This window comes from Taudactylus pleione, unplaced genomic scaffold (assembly GCF_031769625.1).
Source record: "Taudactylus pleione unplaced genomic scaffold, aTauple2 ptg000316l, whole genome shotgun sequence".
NCBI classification, from domain to species: Eukaryota; Metazoa; Chordata; class Amphibia; order Anura; family Myobatrachidae; genus Taudactylus; species Taudactylus pleione.
In genome coordinates this window covers 810,826-832,463 of record NW_028284717.1, presented here as the reverse complement: position 1 = coordinate 832,463, position 21,638 = coordinate 810,826, and the positions used below count along the sequence as shown (strand labels likewise).

General features: G+C 49.0%; 1 protein-coding gene across 1 annotated transcript in view; it reads right to left on the bottom strand.

Moving 5' to 3' along the window:
• CTNNA2 (catenin alpha 2) overlaps window positions 1-21,638 on the bottom strand; it is a 937,723-nt gene that overhangs the window by 604,744 nt on the left and 311,341 nt on the right. The gene's annotated exons all lie outside the window — the stretch shown is intronic.

The window sequence follows — 21,638 nt, the reverse complement described above, 5'->3', positions numbered from 1 at the left end:
GGTGATGGGGATTTAGGAAGGTTGATGGGAGCTGTGGAGGTTGATGGGGGCTGTGGAGGGTGATGGGGGCTGAGGAAGGTGATGGGGGCTGAGGAAGGTGATGGGGCTAAAGAATGTGATGGGGCAGAGGAAGGTGATGGGGACAGAGGAAGGTGGTGGGGCTGAGGAAGGTGATGGGGACTAAGAAAGGTGATGGGGCTGAGGAAGGTGATGAGGGCTTAGGAAGGTGATGGGGCTGAGGAAGGTGATGGGGCAGAGGAAGGTGGTGGGGACTGAGGAAGGTGGTGGGGCTGAGGAAACTGATGGGGACTAAGAAAGGTGGTGGGGGCTGAGGAAGGTAATAGGGGATGAGGAAAGTGATAGGGACTGAAGAAGGTGATGGGGCTGAGGAAGGTGATGAGGGCTAAGGAAGGTTGATGGGGCTGTGGAGGTTGATGGGGACTGTGGAGGGTGATGGGGACTGAGGAAGGTGATGGGGGCTGAGAAAGGTGATTGGGACTGAGGAAGGTGATGGGGATTTAGGAAGGTTGATGGGGCTGTGGAGGTTGATGGGGGCTGTGGAGGGTGATGGGGGCTGAGGAAGCTGATGGGGCTGAGGAAGGTGATGGGGGCTGAGGAAGGTGATGGGGCTAAAGAATGTGATGGGGCAGAGGAAGGTGATGGGGACTGAGGAAGGTGGTGGGGCTGAGGAAGGTGATGGGGACTAATAAAGGTGATGGGGCTGAGGAAGGTGATGAGGCCTTAGGAAGGTGATGGGGGCTGAGGAAGGTGATGGGGCCTGTGGAAGGTGATTGAGGAAGGTGATGATGGCTGTGGGGGGTGATTGAGGATGGGGCTAATGAAAATGATGGGGGCAGAGGATGGTGATGGAGGCAGAGCACGGTGATGGGGACTGAGGAAGATGATCTGGGCTGAGGAAGGTGATGGGGCTGTGGAAGGTGATTGAGGACGGTGAAGGGGGCTTAGGAAGGTTGATGGGGGCTGTTGAGGGTGATTGGGACTGAGGAAGATGATTGGGACTGAGAAAGGTGGTGGGGGCTGAAGAATGTGAGGGGGGCAGAGGAAGGTGGTGGGGGTTGAAGAAGGTGATGTGGGCTGAGAAAAGTGATGGGGGCTGAAGAATGTGATGGGGCTGAAGAATGTGATGGGGCTGAGGAAGGTGATGGGGGCTGAGGAAGGTGATGGGGCTAAAGAATGAGATGGGGCAGAGGAAGGTGATGGGGACTGAGGAAGGTGGTGGGGCTGAGGAAGGTGATGGGGACTAAGAAAGGTGATGGGGCTGAGGAAGGTGATGAGGGCTTAGGAAGGTGATGGGGGCTGAGGAAGGTGATCGGGCAGAGGAAGGTGGTGGGGACTGAGGAAGGTGGTGGGGCTGAGGAAACTGATGTGGACTAAGAAAGGTGGTGGGGGCTGAGGAAGGTAATAGGGGATGAGGAAAGTGATGGGGACTGAAGAAGGTGATGGGGCTGAGGAAGGTGATGAGGGCTAAGGAAGGTTGATGGGGCTGTGGAGGTTGATGGGGACTGTAGAGGGTGATGGGGACTGAGGAAGGTGATGGGGCTGAGAAAGGTGATTGGGACTGAGGAAGGTGATGGGGATTTAGGAAGGTTGATGGGGGCTGTGGAGGTTGATGGGGGCTGTGGTGATGGGGGCTGAAGAAGGTGATGGGGCTGAGGAAGGTGATGGGGGCTGAGGAAGGTGATGGGCACTGACGAAGGTGATGGGGACTGAGGAAGGTGATGGAGGCTGAGGAAGGTGATGAGGGCTGTGGAAGGTTGATGGAGGCTGTGGAGGGTTGATGGGGCTATGGAGGGTGATGGGGCCAGAGGAAGGTGATGGGGCTAAAGAATGTGATGGGGCAGAGGAAGGTGATGGGGATTGAAGAATGTGATGGGGTTGAGGAAGGTGGTGGGGGCTGAGGAAGGTGATGGGGACTGAGGAAGGTGATGGGGGCTGGGAAAGGTGATTGGGACTGAGGAAGGTGATGGAGATTTAGGAAGGTTGATGGGGGCTGTGGAGGTTGATGGGGGCTGTGGAGGGTGATGGGGGCTGAGGAAGGTGATGGGGCTGAGGAAGGTGATAGGGGCTGAGGAAGGTGAAGGAGGCTGAGGAAGTTGATGGAGGCTGAGGAAGGTGATGGGGGCAGTGGAAGGTTGATGGAGGCTGTGGAGGGTTGATGGGGCTATGGAGGGTGATGGGGCCTGAGGAAGGTGATGGGGCTAAAGAATGTGATGGGGACTGAGGAAGGTGATGGGGGCTGGGAAAGGTGATTGGGACTGAGGAAGGTGATGGGGATTTAGGAAGGTTGATGGGAGCTGTGGAGGTTGATGGGGGCTGTGGAGGGTGATGGGGGCTGAGGAAGGTGATGGGGGCTGAGGAAGGTGATGGGGCTAAAGAATGTGATGGGGCAGAGGAAGGTGATGGGGACAGAGGAAGGTGGTGGGGCTGAGGAAGGTGATGGGGACTAAGAAAGGTGATGGGGCTGAGGAAGGTGATGAGGGCTTAGGAAGGTGATGGGGCTGAGGAAGGTGATGGGGCAGAGGAAGGTGGTGGGGACTGAGGAAGGTGGTGGGGCTGAGGAAACTGATGGGGACTAAGAAAGGTGGTGGGGGCTGAGGAAGGTAATAGGGGATGAGGAAAGTGATAGGGACTGAAGAAGGTGATGGGGCTGAGGAAGGTGATGAGGGCTAAGGAAGGTTGATGGGGCTGTGGAGGTTGATGGGGACTGTGGAGGGTGATGGGGACTGAGGAAGGTGATGGGGGCTGAGAAAGGTGATTGGGACTGAGGAAGGTGATGGGGATTTAGGAAGGTTGATGGGGCTGTGGAGGTTGATGGGGGCTGTGGAGGGTGATGGGGGCTGAGGAAGCTGATGGGGCTGAGGAAGGTGATGGGGGCTGAGGAAGGTGATGGGGCTAAAGAATGTGATGGGGCAGAGGAAGGTGATGGGGACTGAGGAAGGTGGTGGGGCTGAGGAAGGTGATGGGGACTAATAAAGGTGATGGGGCTGAGGAAGGTGATGAGGCCTTAGGAAGGTGATGGGGGCTGAGGAAGGTGATGGGGCTAAAGAATGTGATGGGGCAGAGGAAGGTGATGAGGGCTAAGGAAGGTTGATGGGGCTGTGGAGGTTGATGAGGACTGAGGAAGGTGATGGAGGCTGAAGAATGTGATGGGGACTGAGGAAGGTGGTGGGGGCTGAGGGAGGTGGTGGGGGCTGAGGAAGGTGATGAGGGCTAAGGAAGGTTGATGGGGCTGTGGAGGTTGATGGGGACTGTGGAGGGTGATGGGGACTGAGGAAGGTGATGGGGACTGAAGAATGTGATGGGGTTGAGGAAGGTGGTGGGGGCTGAGGAAGGTGATGGGGGCTGAGAAAGGTGATTGGGACTGAGGAAGGTGGTGGGGCTGAGGAAACTGATGGGGACTAAGAAAGGTGGTGGGGGCTGAGGAAGGTAATAGGGGATGAGGAAAGTGATAGGGACTGAAGAAGGTGATGGGGCTGAGGAAGGTGATGAGGGCTAAGGAAGGTTGATGGGGCTGTGGAGGTTGATGGGGACTGTGGAGGGTGATGGGGACTGAGGAAGGTGATGGGGGCTGAGAAAGGTGATTGGGACTGAGGAAGGTGATGGGGATTTAGGAAGGTTGATGGGGCTGTGGAGGTTGATGGGGGCTGTGGAGGGTGATGGGGGCTGAGGAAGCTGATGGGGCTGAGGAAGGTGATGGGGGCTGAGGAAGGTGATGGGGCTAAAGAATGTGATGGGGCAGAGGAAGGTGATGGGGACTGAGGAAGGTGGTGGGGCTGAGGAAGGTGATGGGGACTAATAAAGGTGATGGGGCTGAGGAAGGTGATGAGGCCTTAGGAAGGTGATGGGGGCTGAGGAAGGTGATGGGGCTAAAGAATGTGATGGGGCAGAGGAAGGTGATGAGGGCTAAGGAAGGTTGATGGGGCTGTGGAGGTTGATGAGGACTGAGGAAGGTGATGGAGGCTGAAGAATGTGATGGGGACTGAGGAAGGTGGTGGGGGCTGAGGGAGGTGGTGGGGGCTGAGGAAGGTGATGAGGGCTAAGGAAGGTTGATGGGGCTGTGGAGGTTGATGGGACTGTGGAGGGTGATGGGGACTGAGGAAGGTGATGGGGACTGAAGAATGTGATGGGGTTGAGGAAGGTGGTGGGGGCTGAGGAAGGTGATGGGGGCTGAGAAAGGTGATTGGGACTGAGGAAGGTGATGGGGATTTAGGATGGTTGATGGGGCTGTGGAGGTTGATGGGGGCTGTGGAGGGTGATGGGGGCTGAGGAAGGTGATGGGGCTGAGGAAGGTGATGGGGGCTGAGGAAGGTGATGGGGCTAAAGAATGTGATGGGGCAGAGGAAGGTGATGGGGACTGAGGAAGGTGGTGGGGCTGAGGAAGTTGATGGGGACTAAGAAAGGTGATGGGGCTGAGGAAGGTGATGAGGGCTGAGGAAGGTGATGGGGCTAAAGAATGTGATGGGGCAGAGGAAGGTGATGGGGACTGAGGAAGGTGGTGGGGATGAGGAAGCTGATGGGGACTAAGAAAGGTGGTGGGGGCTGAGGAAGGTAATGGTTGATGAGGAAAGTGATGGGGACTGAAGAAGGTGATGGGGCTGAGGAAGGTGATGAGGGCTAAGGAAGGTTGATGGGGCTGTGGAGGTTGATGGGGACTGAGGAAGGTGATGGAGGCTGAAGAATGTGATGGGGACTGAGGAAGGTGGTGGGGGCTGAGGGAGGTGGTGGGGGCTGAGGAAGGGGATGGAGCCTAGGAAGGTGATGGGGACTAAGAAAGGTGACGGTGATGAGGGATTAAGAAGGTTGATGGGGGCTGTGGAGGGTAATGGGGACTGAGGAAGGTGATATGGTTGAAGAAGGTAATGGAGGCTAAAGAATGTGATGGGGACTAAGAAAGGTGATGGGGACTGAGGAAGGTGATGGGGGTTGAGGAAGGTGATGGGGGCTGTGGAAGGTTGATGGGGGCTGTGGAGGGTGATGGGGCTGAGGAAGGTGATGGAGCTAAAGAATGTGATGGGGCAGAGGAAGGTGATGGGGACTGAAGAAGGTGATGGGGACTGAAGAAGGTGGTGGGGGGAGAGGAAGGTGGTGGGGGTAGAGGAAGTTGATGGGGACTGAGGAAGGTGATGGGGACTGAAGAGTGTGATGGGGCAGAGGAAGGTGATGGGGACTGAAGAATGTGATGGGGCAGAGGAAGGTGATGGGTGCTGAAGAATGTGATGGGGGTTGAGGAAGGTGTTGGGGGCAGAGGAAGGTGATGGGGACTGGGGAAGGTGATGGGGACTTAAGAAGGTGATGGGGGCTGAGGAAGGTGATGGGGACTAAGAAAGGTGGTGGGGGCTGAGGAAGGTAATGGGGGCTGAAGAAGGTGATGGGGACTGAAGAAGGTGATGGGGCTGAGGAAGGTGATGGGGGCTGTGGAAGGTTGATGGGGGCGGTGGAGGGTGATGGGGGCTGAGGAGGGTGATGGGGCTAAAGAATGTGATGGGGGCAGAGGAAGGTGATGGGAACTGAAGAAGGTGATGGGGACTGAGGAAGGTGATGGGGCTGGGGAAGGTGGTGGGGGTTGAGGAAGGTGATGGGGACTGAAGAATGTGTTGGGGCAGAGGAAGGTGATGGGGGCTGAGGAAGGTGATGGGGCTGAAGAATGTGATGGGGGTTGAGGCAGGTGGTGGGGGCTGAGGAAGGTGGTGGGGCTGAGGAAGGTGATGGGGACTGAGGAAGGTGGTGGGGGCTGAGGAAGCTAATGGGGTCTGAAGAAAGTGATGGGGACTGAAGAAGGTGATGGGGCTGAGGAAGGTGATGAGGGCTTAGGAAGGTTGATGGGGCTGTGGAGGTTGAAGGGGGCTTTGGAGGGTGATGGGGACTGAGGAAGGTGATGGGGGCTGAAGAATGTGATGGGGACTGAGGAAGGTGGTGGGGGCTGAGGGAGGTGGTGGGGGCAGAGGAAGGTGATGGGGGCTGAGGAAGGTGATGGGGACTGGAGAAGGTGATGGAGCCTAGGAAGGTGATGGGGACTAAGAAAGGTGATGGGGCTGAGGAAGGTGATGAGGGCTTAAGAAGGTTGATGGGGGCTGTGGAGGTTGATGGGGGCTGTGGAGGGTGATGGGGACTGAGGAAGATGATGTGGTTGAGGAAGGTGATGGAGGCTAAAGAATGTGATGAGGCAGAGGAAGATGATGGGGACTGAGGAAGGTGATGGTGGTTGAAGAAGGTGGTGGGGGCTGTGGGAGGTGATGGGGACTGAGGAAGGTGATGGGGGCTGAGGAAGGTGATGGGGACTGAGGAAGGCGATGGGGACAAAGAAAGGTGATGAGGACTGAGGAAGGTGATGGAGGTTGAGGAAGGTGGTGGGGCTGTGGATGGTGATGAGAGCCTGGGGACTAAAAAAGGTGAGGGGGCTGAGGATGGTGATGAGGGGCTGAGGACTGAGGATGGCTGGCTACAGACACTCTCCCTCCTACCCCTGAGGCATCCACATCACCAAGAAGACCTTGGCAGAGACGTCAGACAAGAACTACAGCCTGTATCATCAGTGACAGAGACAGTGTGGTAAGTCATTACACACGAGATTGCAGGACCCGTTCTGCACATACCTAGAACGATTCTACTCCAATTGCCCTTTAGAACATGCAGGTGATACAAAAATAATCTGAAAAGGGTGTGAAAACACCTGTTTTAACTTTATTTTTGTTAAAAAAAAGATTGATATATAGGGCCCTTAATATGTATTTGAAGCAATATTCAATTCAATGAAAGTAACTCATCATAAATCATACACAGTTAATTGCATTAGTTTATTATACGTTTTCCCCCAAAAAATGTCTTCGGCATAATTAACCTTTTTCATAATATTGGTAATATAATTATACAGGAACATTTCCGAGTGCTGTGGCTTTAAGTGATGTGCCTGTTCTTCCAGACATCAAGGAAGGGAATCCGACAATAAATATTAAGCAATGTTCTTCTGTTCCATGTCTGTAACCACAGTGGCAGCGCAAATGTGCTCCTCTTCCCTAGATAATGGAGTGTAGCTTATTTTCCCTATTGTTCTCCTCTAATCTGCTGTTCTATCTTTTTATATCATTTAGGATGTGCAAATACAATGAATGGCAATTATCACTGAGCAGAACACAAAGGGGGAAGATTAGTGAGCTGCACTTAATAAATCTAGGGTGACATCTGCTTCACTCTAGTTAGGTCTACGCAAAGCTGCCGGGAATATCAGTGCAGAACATGGCTTTCAGTGGCATATGAATGCATCCATGGAGGAGACTAAATTAACCTCTGACGTGTATTATATAAATAATCGTTAATAAAAAATTGCTGCAAAGGAACAGCTATAGCAGGCCGGTATGTAGTCAGGAAACCGGCGGACCTAATCCCGACAGCCGGATTCCCGACTCTCGATATGCCGACGCCTGTCATTAGACATACGCCGGGAGCCCGATGCCCGGCATCCCGATCGAAGGGACGCGGGGGGCCAAGTGCGGATAGCCGAGCGGGAGGGGAGGGTTAAGATTAGGGTTCCCGGGGGGGATTTAGGGTTATACACCCCCCTGGGAGGTTATTTTTAGGCTAGGGGAAGGGTGGGTTAGCGTTAGGCACCCCGGGGGGGGGGAATTAGTGTCAAGGAACCCCCCCCGGGGGACTTAGGTTTAGGCGGCGGGGAAGGGGGGGTTAGGTTTAGGCACTTAGAGGGGGGATTAGGGTTAGGCACTGGGGGGGGAAGGTTATAGTTAGGCACCCCTAAGGGAGGGTTAGGGGGTAGAAATAGGTTAGAATATGCTTACCTGGGGACGATCGGGATTTCCTCCTCTGCCGGGATGCTGCTGTCTGTCAGGATTAGGTCTGGCCGACCTGTGGCTCTCCAGCTGTTCTGAAACTACAAGTCCCAGCATGCCCTGCCACAGTTTTGCTATTAGGGAATGCTGAAACTGTGAGCTATAGCTGTAATGGCCATTTGCCCATAAATCCTATCACCCTTTGATCATGTCCAGCCTTGATAACGTGGCCATACAGCAGGCAAGGTCGTTCAAAGTGTGATAGTAGCTAGATCTCATTAGGGCCACAGGTGAGGGAACAGCTAAATAGGGATCGTGGGATACAGGGTACTAAAAAGACAACTGTAGAATGCATGGTTGCAGACTTTGGCAAGTCTCATCCCGGGAGAGCAGGAGGCAGGTGGGTGGGACGGGGGCAGAGCATCACACACGCATCATCGTGGCTCTGCCCCCTTGACGGTTTGCCTGTATTCCCAGACTTGTGTGGGCGTGATGGAGGAGGAGCAATGCAAATAATATCATCACAACCCCGCCCCCTGCGACAGTTTGCCAGCATTACTGGCTTTTGGACACTGCGAACGAAGACCGAATGACGCGATTCATAGTGATTTGTGTCATCATCACCCGAATCCAGCCCACTTCACAGTCATCTGGCAGAATGCAGGGTATATTTACCCACTTTACCGGGAGCCAGGAGACTCTACCCCATATTTGGGAGTCTCCCGTCAACTTCCGAGAGAGTGGGCAAGTACGGTATAATGTTCTAAAGATATACGGGTTTTAGTTACGTTACTGTTTCTAATATTGAAATCAACTCCAAAAGGTACGTTGCCTTGCGCCAGTGTGTGACAGAATGCCCATTCACTTGGATGCACGGTTTGCGATTTAAGGTGGGTCCGGTGGATCGGAGCGACATATCGGGTACATCGTCTAGTGTGTGTGTACCCATGATATGTGCGCTCCTGCGGGTTGTTAGCGATATCGCTCGTCAACCCTACTGCAGGGCCGCTGGGGGATGTAGCTATGTCATGCAGCATGACACGTCCCCCCCCCCCCTTCCGTCGGACCCGGCACCGACAAGTGTGTATGCAGTTACTAAGGGAAATAAGCCTGGCAGCCACATCCCGGATGGATAGAAGCTATTCCAGTTTTGCTGAAGGAGACCTGGTTACTAGTTGGCACCAGCAGTCGAAACAGAAAATGACGAGAGAATGACGAGTTGTTTTGGCTGCACACTACATAGATCTGCTTAGCTGCTGGGGTGTACATTACACCGAGCTTCATATAGTTAGAATTAGCAGACCTTCTATGCCAGAGCAAATATCTCCATGTGCAAGGTCTCTGACTGCAGAGCATGAGGTTGTGGGCTTGATTCAGAGGAGGAAGCAGTAGGGATGTCGGGCGGCCAAACCACACTGCGCATTCGCCCCGATGGTTACCGCTGAAAGACGCAGAAGGAATTATGGACATAGGAGAGAGGCAATTTCAGTGGCCGTTTCTGGGTGGTCAACCAGAAGTGGGCGTGTAACGGCCTGCGCTGGCACCGGCGGCCTATGTTCAGACGGGTTGGGTACAGGATCTCGGCGGTCAGAATCCAGGCGGTCACAATGCCGACACATGTTGGTAAGAATTCTAACCCTCGCCCTAAGCCATTCCTTTGGCAGCCTAACCCTAACTGTCCCCTTTGGCAGCCTAACCCTCCCCCCAGTGCCTAACCCTTAACCTAACCCTAATACTCACCGTCGGGTTTCTGACCATCAGGATTCCGGAGCCGGCATTCTGACCGCCGGGATCCTGACCACACCCCGTTCAGAAAGGCATTCTGCGCCTCCATTGGGCTGGTGCAATGTCTGATGGTACAACCGATCGTGCGTCTTAACACAGTATGCTCAGTGGTGGATTAGCGCTGCAGCCGGTAGGCATCTCAGTAGGAAGACGCAGTCGCGGCTGCAATAGAATCCACCTCTAAATCAGGCCCTGTGAGTGCGAGTACCAGGTATAACAGTGCTGAAAGATGTGCGTTATAAATAGTACAGGGCAGGGACGTGCAGTCAGGGAGGCAAATAACACAAAGAAGATACTGATGACACAAATTCTGAGTCCTAAGTACCTGCCCTATATTATTCTAATCAATATTTTAGTGGCAATCGGTCAAATGTGTTTGGGAGAAATATATATATATATATATGAAAAAATTTGTGAAATAAGCGCCAGTGAATATTATACCCCAAAATCTTATATGAATTATATGACTCAACTGCAATCAAGCCCAGGGTGCGGGCGTCAGATCTTTATCAATAAATAATTAGTAATGGTAGATTACTAACAGTATGAATGTTTATACATAGATTTTGACCTTAGAGCGACTGGCTAATTGGTTAAAAGAAATAATATTTTGCAAAAATCTATCTGTATATATATATATATATATATATATATATATTAAAAACATATATATATATATATATATATATATATATATATACAAAATTAACCCTTGTATCGCACGTACACTGGTTCAGCTGCCTGCACCAATTAGGTGGACCTCTGTTAGTAGAGGATCTAAAAATAGAAATGGAAGAGAAGGGGTACCTTTGGTGCGCTACAACTTTGAGTATTAATTGAATAGAAGAAATTTCCACCACAAACACAACCTTCTAGTTAGTCTTCAAATCACCATAAGTTTATGTTTTGGATATTATTCATAAAATAAAAGCCCTATAGTAGCCCATAATTCTTATACCTGAATATTTTATTCTTGGTATATCAACAAAAAATATAGAAGCCTACAGGCTTCTATTGGGAGAGTACTGTGAGAGGGATCCAATCGGATCCCTCCCAGCAACCCCCCGTGGCGCGTGCGGCGTTCTGCGCATGTGCAGAAGGAGGCCAGAGGGGCTTCTGGGTCATAGACCCAGAAGTTCTTCCATTGCAAAGGGCCGTTCTTACCGGGAGAGTGGTCCTTTGCGGTGTCCATCATGCTAACGCCAGCATGTATGTGAAGGGTGGCGGGATGCATCGCATCCCGCCCCCGGTGTGGCCCGCTGTCCCCATACACCAGTATGGGGACCTAATTTCATCAAGCTCCAAAGTACAATATTTTCGTTGACTCTTCCCGCACACGGTGCTCACCCCTCTCCTTCCCTATGGGAGTCCTAGTTTGCGACGATGGGATCCCTCTGTCCCTGTCCGGCTCCTAACGCCAGGGCTTTGCAAACCTGGGTAAACTCTAGGTCACGCAGGTGTACAAGCACAGCCAAGTCAGACTAGGCAGTGCTAAGTTTCGGATCAGCTGTCTCCACGTCGGAGCAATGATGAATTGTTCCGTTTGGACCCCGATAATTAACAGAATGACTAGACCCCTATATGAGATATAGGAAAGTGCTGTTCAATAGTACTTGGATATGTGCGTCCAGATGGCGGTGGCTACAGGTGGTATGATTTGATGTGGTTCTTCCCGTCAAGTTTGGTAGGGAGATTTATCAAAGCATGGGGAGATATAAAGTGGAGGGAGATAACATACCAACCAATCAGCTCCCAACTATCATTTTTAAAACACAGCTTTTAAAGTGAGTTAGGAGCTGATTGGTTGGTACTTTATCTCTCTCCACTTTATCTCTCTCCATGCTTTGATAAATCTCCCCCTGAAAAAGGAGGTCATACGTAATTTCCCTAGAAGCTCGGTTATTAAGTGTTTATAGCACATATATTTTTCTGTGAAAATGACGCTATGTCTGGTTTTCACATGCAAACGTATCCGGGAGAATCAAGTGGAAGCCCAGCAGCTAATCTCTAATATTGATAACATCTCATGATGACAAAAACTTAGCAAACTGGAATTTGTTACAGAGTCCACACTAAGGAGCCTATATTTATTAAACTTTTTTTGTGGAAAATTCTCAATATCCACAATATTTTTGTCTGTGGGCAATGTAGTTACCACCACAGGTGCCAGAAATATCTGCACCAATGCCTCTCTTAGGGGTATACATTTACTAAAGTGCAGGTATTTAGAAGTGGAGATGTTGCAACCAATCAGATTCAGGCTATTATCTTCTAGAACAGGGTGACCAACCATCAGTGGTGTAACTAGGGTATTGGGAGCCCAGGGCAAGTTAAAAAAAATGGAGCCCCCCCTCCCTAAGTATGTGCGTGTGCAGAAAAGTGAGTGTGGTCACATGCCACAAGGGGCATGGCCGCTGAAAAATAGGGGTGTGTCAACATGACCGTTTCTCACCACTCTGGGTACATTCCTTTCCATTCCATATGCACTTTAATGCCCCCAGTAGTAATGCCCCTCTTGCAATGCCCACTGTAGTAGTGCCCCTTATGCAATGTCCCCAGTAGCAGTGCCCCCAGTAGTGCCCCTTATACAGTGCCCCAAGGAGTGCATCCTTATACAGTGCCCCCAGTAGTGGTCCCCCCTATGCAGTGCTCCCAGTAGTGCCCCTTATACAGTGCCCCCAGTAGTGGTCCCCCCTATGAAGTGCCCCTTATACAGTGCCCCCAGTAGTAGTCCCCCCTATGCAGTGCCTCTTATACAGTGCCCCCAGTAGTAGTCCCCTCTATGCAGTGCCCCTTATACAGTCCCCCCAGTAGTAGTCCCCTTATGCAGTGCCCCTTATACAGTGCCCCCAGTAGTAGTCCCCTCTATGCAGTGCCCCTTATACAATGCCCCCAGTAGTAGTGCCCCTATGCAGTGCCCCAAGTAGTGGTGCCTCCCTATGCAGTGCCCCCAGTAGTGCTCCTTATATAGTGCCCCCAGTAGTAGTCCCCCCCTATGCAGTGCCCCCAGTAGTCCTACCTATGCAGTGCCCCCTGTAGTTGTCCCTCCTATGCAGTACCCCCAGTAGTGCCCCTTATACAGTGCCCCCAGTAGTGGTCCCCCCTATGCAGTGCTCCCAGTAGTGCCCCTTATACAGTGCCCCCAGTAGTGGTCCCCCCTATGCAGTGCCCCCAGTAGTGGTCCCCCCTATGCAGTGCCCCTTATACAGTGCCCCCAGTAGTAGTCCCCTCTATGCAGTGCCCCTTATACAGTTCCCCAAGTAGCAGTCCCCCCCTATGCAGTGCCCCCAGTAGTCCTACCTATGCAGTGCCCCCTGTAGTTGTCCCTCCTATGCAGTACCCCCAGTAGTGCCCCTTATATAGTGACCACAGTAGTAGTCCCCCTTATGCAGTGCCCCCAGTATTGCCTCTTATATAAGTAGTAGTCCCCACTATGCAGTGCCCCAGGATTGCCACTTATATAGTGCCCCCAGTAGTAGTCCCCCCTACGCAGTGGCCCCCCTGTGCAGTACCCCCAGTAGTGCCCCCCCATGCCGTGCCAGTGCCCCTTACATATATAGGATACACACACAAAAAAAACACACACAACTCCTTTCCTCCTGTCTTCCTGGCCTGCTCTGCACTATGAGAGAGATGTCACGATGTCTCTCCCATCACCCACTGCGGGAGCCACAAGGCGGAACTCGTGAGGGACCAACCCGGCTCCGGCAGTGGACGCAGCAGCCAACAAGACTCTGCCTGACTCTCATTGGCTGCTGAAACACACACACCACCGCTGAGTAGTACGAGTGTACTTACCCGGTGTCGGCGGCAGTGTGTGTGATACTCTACAGTGTGGACCACTTGAAACCAGCCTCCTGGACCAATTGCTTGCGCCTACATCCATGAGTTCCTTGCTGAATCAGGCCCACAGTACCAGTGGGGGTAGCCGCATCACAAAAACCTAAAGAGCCGCATGTGGCTCGAGAACCGCGGGTTGGCCAGCCCTGTTCTAGAAGATACTAAATAAATGAAAGTAAAATCTGATTGGTTGCTATGGGCAACATCTCCACTTCAAAAAATCTGCACTTTACACAGATGGTGTAATGGTTAGCATTACTGCCTTACAGCACTGAGGTTGTGGGTTCAATTCCCACTATGGCCCTTTCTGTGTGGAGTTTGTATATTCTCTCTGTGCTTGCATGTGTTTCTTCCCACACTCCAAAAGTATACTGGTAGGTTAATTGGCTCCCAGCAAAATTAACCCTAGTGTGTACTATATGTGAGCATGTGGTAGGGAATATAGAGTGTAAACTCCACTGGGGCAGGGACTGATGTGAATGGCCAAATATTCTCTGTAAAGCGATGTGGAATATGTGTGCGCTATATAAATAACTGGTAATAGATAAATATAGTGATCACAGTAGCATACCTTTCTTTGGCGACGGAGATAATGCCCAGTTTACCAAGCTTGGCCACCTTGTCTAATGCCATCTTTAGAATGTGAGAGCCATTGTAGACCATATGCTACATATCCGCATCCCTTCAGATACCTCTCCAGAAACCTCTACTTGCGTTCAATAATAAATAGGTCTCTAGATGCCCTTTCTGTACCCGGTATCGGCACTTTATAGCCGAAAGCACATTTCTTAGTGAGTTGCCACCACTAATGTTATAAAAACTATATCATTGTGACCCATGTAATAAAGACAGTCCAGGTCTCCCCTCAACGCTAATTGTTTATTTAAGACATTACGGAGTCTGTAAATAAACTGCATTTCATAAGAAACCTGCAATCGCGCAGAAGAAGGCACAGCATACATGAGTGGCGCAAAATGAAATGCTCTGCAGGGATAAAATTATCCTGGTTGCGCGGTTTCGCTACAACCACAAATGGTGAATATCTTGGTGTCAGGGAGTATCCTGGTAAAGAGACCCCTGCCCAATTATACATAGAGCAAAAAATAAAACCCGTTTCAGAGGTGTCCTTTAAGTTGTTATCATTGAGGTTGGGTCATAATGACCCGGGGCATTTTAAATTACGTGTATCTTTTCATTTAGTTATGCAACGTTGCCAAACCTCTCAGTAGCAGGAATTAAGACCCCACCCTACCCGTTTCCCAAGTGCCACTCAGTCAGCCGGTGTCAGCGCAGAATGACGCAAACTCCCAAAAAGTTATTATGAACCAACTTGTTGGTGTAACATTTTTTTATTTTTTTTTGTATTGTTTTAAATGTCCAAAGATGTCATACTTAAGTCAATGAAAAATTATAATTTTAGATGAAAAGATTATTTTTTGTTAAGATATTGGCAATAACACAGAAGTTGCCAATGTAGATTTTTTTTTTTTTTTGAAGACTATGTAGAAATAATAAAAAAAATCCTTCTCTATTTTCTATGACTTTTTATTTTCTCAAAATACCTCATTCAATAGTTAATTATTTTAAATATACTAATAATCTTCCTTAAAATTTCAAAATCAGGTAGAAAATATACTTGGGACATAATGAGCCACCTCAACGTCCGTGTATATATTTTTTGTAACTTTCCACCACAATGACGCCGGGCTAACAATTGTTTTTGTTAAAAAAAAAAAAAGTGAGTTTTTGCAAAATAAAATATTACTTTACAGGAAACAATTCTGTGACTTTTTACTTATTTTTGTAAAACACTTTTACGAAGACTGAAAGAAACAGAAACTCATTCACACAGTAAGCTATCCCGCACTATCACTTAAGACAGACTGATATATACACAGCGACACATTCCTCATACAATTCAACCCGTCAGCACGCACAATAACCCGCACAGACAGATTAATAGGCTGCGGAACAGACTGTTACATTTTATGAAGTCTAATTGCACAAAACCATATTTAATGCAAATTTGGAAAACATTGCCCCCTGCCACATCAAACAGCAATTAAACGGACGTGTTTTCGACTTAATATGCACGGATCCAGAGAGGGAGAACAGTCTGTGGCAAATGGACAATGAATTTTAAAGTGCTACTGTACAGTATATACTGCAATTAAATCTGAATTGTTGTGGCTGGACGTTAAGGTGCTCATTGTTGGGATTAGATATTGATCAAGTGACAATGGGAGATTAATTTGTTGCCGCAGCAGCTGAACATTGAGTATTTTCACCAACAGTAACGTGGAGGGGACAGAGACAACTTAGAAAGACAGTGCAAATGAAAAGGACATTTGCTGTAGCCCGGGCGCCTAACATACTGTAGAGTGTTCAGGGCTGGAACTAATGATTTCACTGCCTGAAGTAAGAAGAGAAATGGTGCCCAGCTCACCACTTACACAAAGTAATGCGAGCCTGTGTATTAGTGAAGTGTATGTGACAGTAAATATCGCCACTTTGTGGTACAGTAAATCTGTCACAGTAGAGGGGACAATACTTTATGCCATCGGTTTGTTTAAAGCATTAAAAAAAATAGGTGTCTTTTTCTCTTAACATATATCAAGACATACTTGCCGAGTTTATGTTTCTCCTCTCCGCTGAGGTGACGCAGCTAACCACTTCGGGGGCGGGGCCATGCTCCTCATGACATTAGGCCCGGCCCCCGCTGTGGAAAAATGGCAAAAATCACAGGTTCATGAGGAAATGGTGTGGTTATAAACAAGGTAATTTGCATAATTTTATCCCCGCCCCCTCCAAACGGATCCGCGTTTCCCAATTTATTTCTCCATCATGCCCACTTCACCAGGAAGTGGGCAGGATGTGGGATAACCACCCACTTTACCAGGGGTCTGGGGGACTACTGGAAAAAACGGGAGTCCCACACTTTCCAGGATGGTAGGTAAGCATGCTATAATATTATAGTAACCTGGAAATTATTATTTTTTCTATAGTTTGTTTTTACAGGCTGCTCTTAATGATTTAATGCAAAGTGACATGTGATTACCGCAGCAACCAGAGTCAAATGGCAGGTGATGTAGTGAGCAGAGAGGCTTTGGGATGAGCCTCAGAACTCAGTCTGCTCTGTGCACTGTAAAATCCTCCTTCTTTGCCTTCTTCTGCCACTGCATGACGCTGAGAGCTGTGTCTGCCCTCCAGGAAAATATTGATAAAGGAGTTAATGATTTCTAGAGGGAAATCTCAGGGATGCATGAAGAGAGAAGATGCATTGCTTTAAAGGTACTTAACTTTTCATTTAAAGAAAAAAAACTTCTATATGGGATCCCTGCTTACACTGGTACTGTAATTTGCAAATAGTAAAAACAACCATTCTGTTGGAATGTCTCAATGTGTTGACCCAAAAAGGGGTGGTGCTTATGGGAATATGTGTATTAGGCTTTGAGAGAATTTGGTGTGTCTTTATATTGTGGGATCATGTCACTTGGATTAATGTAGGGAGAAATACTGTATGTACTGTAGGTTGTAAAAAAACAACAACTATCTTTGTAAATATGGAAACAAACTGTGAACTGTAATGCCTGTATCCATGGTTACAGTGTTGTTAAGGAAGGTCAGTTATTCACAACCTATCTATTAAATTTGATCACTGGTTAATAGCATTTATAAATGTTTGTATTTTTTACAGTACGCCTCTGCAGTGATGCAGTTGAAATAAAGAGAGGTCATGCTTAAACAATGATCTGCTTTATTTATACTGTAACTGTTAAGAAAAAAAAATACCTAAAATCGGGCCATGAATACTAACAATGTTAAAGGTACTTGTTGCTGTGTCTGTAAGAAAGCTAGAAGTTAAAGGATGCTAAACCTGGATAAGATAACTTCAGCATGTCTTCTATGTTGTGCTTTCCTTGGGTATTAGTTGAAAACAACCATAAATACCAGTCTGATAGGAAACAGAGAAATTACATATCTTCCTAAGAAAATCATATTTAATAATAATAATGTGTTAAATGCCTATGTACTGTATATAAACTCATATTCCGTCATTCTGTCTGATAGAGTCTTATCAATTTTGTTTCTTTATTTTTTTTTTTATAAACTATTGTGACTTTCTTTGTCATCTTAAGCTCAGTTAATTATTATGGGTATATTTAAAAAGTGGCATGTTTCCAAAGCCGCCAATTGTCGAAGTTTTGTCCACAGGATTTAAATCAGCAATGATATTAAATACAAAACACACCAGGTTTTTAATTTAAAATTATTATTTCGTTTTTTAAATCCTTTGGGCAAAAGTTTATGTCTTTGTGCTGTTAAATAATCCACATATTAGATAGGCTTGGTTTTATAAACGCTACAAAACTGTCCTCTTTTAACTATCCTTGTAGCTGGGCATAATTTAGAGCTGGGGTGTCCAACCTTTCACCTTCCCTGGGCCACATTAGAAGATGAAAACTTGGTTTGGGCCGCACATAAAATAAAATAACAGTAACATAGTAGTAGTAGTCCCCCCCTTGTAGTGCCCCCAGTAGTAGTAGTCCCCCCCTTGTAGTGCCCCCATAGTAATCCACCCCCCTGGTAGTGCCCCCAGTAGTAATCCCCCCCTGGTAGTGCCACCATAGAAATCCCCCCCCCTGGTAGTGCCCCCATAGTAATCCCCCCCTGGTAGTGCCCCCATAGTAATCCCCCCCTGGTAGTGCCCCCATAGTAATCCCCCCCTTGGTAGTGCCCCCATAGTAATCCCCCCCTTGGTAGTGCCCCCATAGTAATCCCCCCCTTGGTAGTGCCCCCATAGTAATCCCCCCCTTGGTAGTGCCCCCATAGTAAACCCCCCCTTGGTAGTGCCCCCATAGTAATCCCCCCCTTGGTAGTTCCCCCATAGTAATCCCCCTCCTTGGTAGTGCCCCCATAGTAATCCCCCCCCTAGTAGAGAGAGACTTAATAAAAAAAAATAAAAAAAAACACTTACCTGAAACTCCCGCTCCTGGTCCCGACGCTTCCACTGGCTCCTCTGGCCGCTTTGCATTATGGGAGAGACGTCGTCATGACGACGGCTCTCCCATTACCCACTGCGGGAGCCGGAAGATGGCTCCCGCAGTGGGAGCAGCGGCAGCCGCTGAGAGTCTGACAGACTCTCAGCGGCTGCTGATTACAGCAAACACAAAGCTGCCGGCTCCGGCGGCTGTGTGTTTGTGCTGTGTAGCGCTGACCGGACTCCGTCCGGTCAGCGCTACACACGCGGTGCAGTCTGTGTCACAGTGACACAGACTGCACCGGCCCGCGGCCCGCATGACGCTGCGGCCCGGGGGGCACATGGCACCCTGCCCCCCGGCCCAGCCCGCCACTGGTGATTACGCTGGCGGCACAGTGAATGAAGGAGAGCATGGGGGCGTGGTCTGGGGGCGCCGGGACTACAGTGAGCAATCCCGGAACAGCGGGACATATCGTGAATGTCCCGCTGAATCCGGGACACTTGAGAGGTATGTGGGCCGCATTACGAGCCGACCTGGGCCGCATGCGGCCCGCGGGCCGCGGGTTGGACAAGCCTGATTTAGAGCAACTTTGAATGATACACTTATGATAAGAAATTACAACTATAACATCTTATGATAAGCTGTCATAAGCTAGCACTGTATTCTGCAGGACTCAATAGGATACTAACTTGTGGCACCTTATCACACGTTTTGATACCTTATCATGAGATGTTTTTGTATAATGTAAAGTGGCACAAATGTCCAGCTATAAGGATAGTTAAATGTTCACACATCTCCATTCACAAGCTGTGAATGTATTTTGAGATGGGTTAGGGAGTAAGTGAAGACTTTCTCAGAGTTGGCTGTGGAACAAGATCTTACTGGTGACAGAACTGGGTGTTTAATAGTGATGTGAGATCCACATTTATTTATTTTTTTTGGGGGGGGGGAGTTTTACTCATTTTAAGACAGATCAGATGTTTTTGTTTCGACCAGCCCTACAACAGCCACGCGTCACACATGCAGATGTGGTTTGCCAGGACAATCTGCTGGTAAAACCTTTACACAAATTTGCACAATTTTCAGATTCAGGGGGTGGGTGCGCTGATCTGTCCCGATACCAACAGCACCTCAGTGTAACGCATGCGCTGTAGGGGTTTCCAAACTTTTTGCGTAAGCGCAGTTGCAAATAGTCATAACCCATCATTATTTTGGCTACAAAAGTTTAGAGAAGAAAGCAACAGAATGTGTGACACGTTCTCATAGGTATATCTGGCACAAATGGCAATTGTTTCCGGGTGTAATTCCTGTGGAATCACAAACTATCCAGGCTCCAAATCGCAAAGAACCGCCCTGTTCAACAGGATTTTGAAATAAGTAAAACAGTTTAAGCGTCTCCATTTACCTTGCCAGTTTCTCACAGTCAGGAGAGCAAATCCAACATTATTTTCTGAATTATAAACCTTATGATTTAGTATCTTAAAATAGATTGACATTACCATAAGCCCAAACGTTGAACGTTTTCATGGTTCCGAGGCCTATGACTTGGCACAGCTGCTCAGCTCCTCTGTGCCCGATGGAGCCTCTATAAGTACCTCTCTGATTAGATTTTAAAGCTTCATCGCAGACTTTCTTGTAATTAATGAAAACATTTAGTTTGTGAATCCATAATTATAAGTCTTTTCTACCACATGCTAAGTACTTTAGCCCGAAGTGCCCTCTTGGTCTGCCGGCTGATTTTTATTACGCTGGGAGATGCTGGGTGTTGCACGGTCTGTCTCTGTCGCCTTGTGTGGGATTAATAAGGTTGTTTTTATTTAAATGTTTCCAGCAGGGCTCTGAGATCTCTATTGGATAGAAGTATAAGATGATTTTTTTCACGGGAACTGTTATGTGCGCCGTTGAACGGGGACAGACCAGGAGACAGCGGAGCCGTTTCGGGCGCAAAGTGACTGCGTTTTTGTGATTGCACGGCAGTCTCATTTACTGCATTACGCTAATGCAAGTTTCCGTTGGGATAATGCAAGGATTCGCGCCTCTTTAGACGGGAAGTCGCTCCGCCCATTTTTCCTTGTAGCTGTCATCATAAGTATCAGTATTTGCACCAACGCCATGTTACATGCAAGAGATCTGTCTGAAACAGGCCCCTTCTCCATATGCATGGAATAGTACGGACCTCTAGTTACACGCTCACGACACTCCCACCACAAGACAAAACGCCCATTTCACGCAAAGCGAGATCCGGCCAAAATCCACCCGACTCTGAATCGGAAGGAGATGCAAAACAATGCGTAAATTCACTTTTGCGCATGCACTTTATGCTAAAACTCATCATTTGGCGTGCAAAAGAAGTCATCGGCCAGATATATACGCCCTGTGCTAAGTCACATGTTTATATTACTACTAGTGCAATCTGTGACAACACGCTGGCCCCATAACCAATTATCAGAGCGTAGAAGTAACACAATGCTGGAGACCTAGGCACTGAGCAATGACTTGACAGCGCAGTGAGGAGTTGGCAGACTTGCTGGGTACAGTAGTCCTCCGGACAGATTGCTATACCAGAATACAATATACTTGGCCAAGGTACATGTGATATCGAATATGTAATGCAAATGTAGGTGCTGGTGGTGTCTAGTCCGCACATGGCACAGCTTAACCAGTCTTAGATGTATTCAATCAGTTAGAACAACAAGTACCATAAGACACAGGGATGTCACAGCTGTAACAGCTGTATGCAGGTATATATACTGTGTATATATAGCAGCCTAGAGCTTAGGGTGTTGCTGGGAGTTGTAGTGCGCCTCGCGTGATGGTGGTACTGTAAATACACCACTGGATGGAAGTCACTATAGCGGTGGTGATGCAGTCTCCGGTATGGGCTCACATCACTCTGCGGCCGGTGATTCTCTTGGGTCCGTCCATTCTCCTGGAACACCAGGGAGGAGAGAGACGCCGTGCCTGCGCAGTATTGGATGTCAGGCCTGTATGGCTGAGCTCTGGCAGGTTTTAGTGACCGCCGAGTCAGCTTACCTTGCAGAGTACTGGATAGAAGGCAGTGCAGGAGCGCACTCCTTCCAACATACTGTATATTCCTATTGTGTGAGCAGTGCCACTGGTGAAACAGTGGGGGATATTGACTGAGGACTTTTGTACTTTATTGGATGTCATCAGCTGGACATGAGAATGCAGCTGTTAGCTCTGAGTAGAGACAATATGATCAGTATAG